Source organism: Hevea brasiliensis, chromosome 3 (assembly GCF_030052815.1).
Source record: "Hevea brasiliensis isolate MT/VB/25A 57/8 chromosome 3, ASM3005281v1, whole genome shotgun sequence".
Classification (NCBI taxonomy): Eukaryota; Viridiplantae; Streptophyta; class Magnoliopsida; order Malpighiales; family Euphorbiaceae; genus Hevea; species Hevea brasiliensis.
The window spans coordinates 87,854,990-87,859,780 of NC_079495.1; the positions used below are offsets into that span (position 1 = coordinate 87,854,990).

Here is a 4,791-nt window from a genome sequence, read left to right on the forward strand (position 1 = left end):
CGTCAAAAGATTTACCATACACATAAAAATCATCCATGAACACTTCCATAATATCCTCAATGAAATCAGAAAATATGGACATCATGCATCTTTGAAATGTAACTGGGGCATTACATAATCCAAATGGCATCCTTCGATATGCAAAGGTACCATAGAGACATGTGAAGGTGGTTTTATCTTGATCATCCGGGTGAATAGGGATCTGAAAGAACCCTGAATAGCCATCCAAATAGCAAAAATAAGAATGATGAGCTAATCTCTTAAGCAAAAATAAGAATGATGAGCTGATCTATAAATGGTAATGGAAAATGGTCCTTTCTAGTTGCATTATTCAGCTTCCTATAGTCTATACACATTCTCCATCCAGTTACAGTCCTAGTAGGTATTAGTTCATCATTTTCATTTTTCACTACTGTGATGCCCCCCTTTTTGGGTACAATATGAACTGGACTTACCCAATTGCTATCAGAAACAGGGTAAATGATACCTGCATAAAGCAATTTCAAGATTTCTTTTTTCACAACCTCTTTCATATTTGGATTCAATCTCCTTTGTGACTCTCTAGAGGCTTTGTGATCATTTTCCAACAAAATTCTATGCATGCACACAGAAGGATGTATTCCTTTAATATCATCAATGGTATAACCAATTATCCTTTTATGCTTTCTAAGATCTCTTAATAATTTTTCAACTTCACAATTATTCAGTTTAGCACTAACAATCACAAGATATGTAGAATTTTGACCAAGAAAAGCATACCTGAGATTTGTTGGAAGAGTTTATAACTCTACCTTCGGTGTTTCACTTTTTTCAAGCATTGGTGGTGAAGTTGTATCTTGCTTCAAATCTCCAATCTTCTCAATACTAGCCATAGGCAAAGGTGGATTTCCTTCCAAAATTTGAGCATATTCTGCAGCTTCTTCAATCTCATCCCCCTTTTTGATGTTGTGAACCAAAAAAGCTTCTAAGGGATCTTCAGGATGTTGCTTTTTGGGCACTTCTCTGACCACTTCATCTATCACATCAATTCTCAAGCATGAATTTGAATCATCTTTCTTTTTCATTGCTTGAAACATATTAAATTCAACTTTTTCTTCCCAAACTTCTAATGTAAGCCTTCCATTCTTTACATCAATCACAGCTCCAGCAGTAGCAAGGAAAGGTCTACTAAGAATAATAGGAATGTGTACATCCTCCTCCATCTCAAATACTACAAAATCTACTAGTATGAAAAATTTCCCAACTTTCAGAGGAACATTCTCAATCACCCCAATTGGAAATTTAATAGACCTATCTGCTAACTGTAGTGAAATGGTGGTAGGCTTCATTTCTCCAATCTTCATTTTCTCATAGATAGACAATGGCATTAGACTAACACTGGCTCCAAGATCACATAAAGCTTTATCTCTACTGATATCTCCAATGTGACATGGTATGGAAAAACTACCAGGATCTTTCAGTTTGGGTGGAAGGTTATTTTGCAAAATAGCACTGCTTTTTTCTGTGAGAGCTACGGTCTCAAATTCTTCTAACTTCTTCTTGTTAGACAAAATCTCCTTCAAAAATTTAGCAAATGAAGGCATTTGTGCTAAGGCATCAGTAAAAGGAATAATCACATGCAAAGACTTCAATACCTCCAAAAACTTCCCAAATTGTTTATCCAACTTCACTTTCTGGAACCTTTGTGGGAATGGTAAGGGTGGCATGTAGGCTTTAGGTGCTACATATTTAGGTTCCTCCTCTTTACTCTCTCTCTCTTTGCTTCCTTTTTCTTCCACTGAACTCTCTTTCTCAGCATCAATTCTAACCTCAACTTCAGTTTTTCCATCTCCTTCTCTATTTTTCTCTTCTTCAATTTTCTCTTCAATCTTTTTATCTCCACTCTCCAATATTTTTCCACTTCTCAATGTAATAGCCTTGCAATGCTCCCTTGAATTTTCTGGTTGGTTAGGAAGCTTCCCAAATGCTTTGTTGTTTGAAGAGCTAGCTTGTTAAACTATTTGATTCTCAAACATCTTGTTGTGTGTTGCCATTTAATCTACTTTAAATGCTAATTGAGAAATCATATCTTGTTGACTTTGATGGCTCACAAGTAGAATCTCAATCATAGCTTCCAATCTAACTGTCTTATTTGGTTATGCTTATTGTGGTAGAGGTTGTTGTGGTTATGGTAGAGCAGGTGCATTTTGAGGTTTAGGAATTCTAGGAGGAGGACCTCTATTCTGCTAAAAATTTTGATGTTGTTGATACCCAGAAGCTTGCTGAAAATTTTGGTGTTGTCCTTGTCTACCTCCCCAAGGGAAATTTGGGTGGTTTCTCCATGCTGGATCATAAGTTGTAAAAAATGGGTTACCCCCTGGTCTTTGATTGTAGTTCCCCACATAATCCACTTGCTCACTTGAAAAATCTTGACTAAGTACAGAAAAATTAGCTACACAATTGACATTTACAGCTCCAACTTCTACTGAATTACTAGAACCTCCAACTGAAGAATCTACTTTCATGCTTAGCTTGTCCATCTTCCTTGTCAAAGCATCAAACTTAGCATTAATCATATTCATGGCATCAATCTCAGACATACCAGCTGGTTTCTTAATCTCATTCCTCTCACAACTCCATTGGTAGTTGTTATAAGCAATTTTATCTAGAGCAGAAAAAGCTTCATCTTCAGATTTCTGCATAAGATCACCTCCAGAAGATGCATCAATTATACTTCTAATAGTTGGTGAAACTCCATTATAAAAGTGTTGAACAAGCATCCACTTAGGAATCCCATGATGTGGACATCTCCTTTGCAAATCCTTGTACCTCTCCCATGCTTCATACAAGCTCTCATCATCTTTAGGTTTGAAAGAAGTCAGCTCATTTCTTAGCTTAGCTGTCTTGCTTGGTGGAAAATATTGAGCTAAAAATGCTTAAGAAAGTTCATCTCATGTTGTGATAGAACCTGGTGGCAAAGAATGTAACCACTCTCTAGTTCGGTCCTTCAAAGAAAAAGGGAATAATTTAAGTCGAATTGCATCATCAGAAACTCCATTTGCCTTCAACATATCACTGATCTCAAGAAAGTGTGCTAGATGAACATGTGGACTTTCACTTGGACTTCCCCCAAATTGTGATTATTGTACCATCTGACAGAGTGCAGGCTTCAATTCAAAATTATTAGCTTCTACTCTTGGTCTTGTGATACTTGGTATGAAATTCCCAATGTTACGATAGGCATGATCCTTCACAGAGCGGTTGTTATTGTTGTTGGCCATTTCTTCTTGTAGCAGCTCTTGCTCTTGTGCTCTTCTTATTGTTGTTAAGGTTTAAATTTAGCTTTTCTCCTCTTAGATTCTGCTCTTAAAGCTCTTGTTGTCTTTTCTATTTCTGGATCAAAGAATAAATTGATTTCTTAACTTTTTGTCCTTCTCATAAAATAAAGTACCTAAAAAACAAAATAAACAAATTCTCAAAGTAAAATAGTAAAAGAAATTCAAAATAAAATAAAATGCCCAAATTAACCAAACAAACAATCGTTCAATAACAAACAAAAATCAAATCCCCGGTAATGGCGTTAAAAACTTATTGCGTGTCTCCACAAGTATACGGGTTGTACCAAATAATAAAGTGATAAGTTAAGTATCGTTCCCACGAGAATTTGCTGTTTGAGTACCAAACTATGAATGAAGCTATTATTTGGGTTAATGATTGATGAATAAATGATAAATGTAAATGAGCCAAGTAAATTGATGAATCTAATTGGAATGGGTAAGAGCAAGTAAATAAATTCTAAATCTAGATGCAATTAAACTAAATCAATCATGGGTAATTTGAATAAAAGTCTAATTATGATAAAAATGATTTCAGAGTTGGGGGTTTATGCTTAAATTAATTGGGATTTGTCTTGGATATTCCAATTTTAAGGAAAAATAGAGTTTGAAGGTGATTGATTCTAATTCCCTTTGATTTGCCTTTGATATCTTTTTTCAAGCAAATCAAAGTGTGTTTTAAAATAATCAAACCTACTTTCATACGATATTTGTTTAATTTAAAACCCATTAAGTTTTGTAACCAATCATTAATTCCTCTTAAAACCTTAGTTTATTTCTAAATCTAGGTAATTTTAAGTTCCAATCCTTGATTATCTATCAATGACTTTCACCTTTTGGTCCTTCAATCAAATATTAACACAATACCCAATGGGTACCAACATTAGGCAAGTAAATCAAGCACATAAGGAAGGAATCAAAACTCATATTTATATAAAATATGGAAATAACCAGTCCAAATCTACAAATTAATCTAAAACATATTTCTCAACTCTGAAATCTAAAGAGTTTACTCACTCATGTTGGTATTTACATGAGAAATTGGTGGAAAAGTAAACAAAAATATGATAAGAGGATTAAAAATAGAAAAACCCAGGTAGAGGGACCAAAAACTCTGAGTCTTGGAGCTTCCAGAAATGGCTGCAGCAGCTCCTCTTCTGTAGAAATTGATGGCGTCCTTTTCCCTCTCCTCTCTCAATTTTTTCTTTTCTTTTTATTTCTTATTGTTTCCTCTTATTACTTCTTGTGGCAAAAACTAAAAAATGATGCTTTTATATGGTCCCAAAAGTTTTCCTAAAAGTAGATAAGAGCCAAGGAGAGGATAGGAAATGAGGTGTAGAAATATCCAAGTCAGTAGAGTCATTCACGTTTTGGGCAGTTTGCTTAGGGTACTGCTTACCCTAAGCAGCTTCTTCAGCAAATTTCGGCCAGTGGTTGCACTGTTTGCTTAAGGTTAAGCAGACCCTCGGTAAATCTC

At 35.0% G+C, this 4,791-nt stretch overlaps 1 non-coding gene across 1 annotated transcript; it reads left to right on the plus strand.

Moving 5' to 3' along the window:
* Positions 1-2,769: 2,769 nt before the first annotated feature.
* LOC131178942 (small nucleolar RNA R71) lies at positions 2,770-2,876 on the plus strand. Its single transcript, XR_009147949.1, has one exon. It is a non-coding gene; the product is annotated as a small nucleolar RNA R71 (small nucleolar RNA).
* The last annotated feature ends 1,915 nt before the right edge of the window (positions 2,877-4,791 follow it).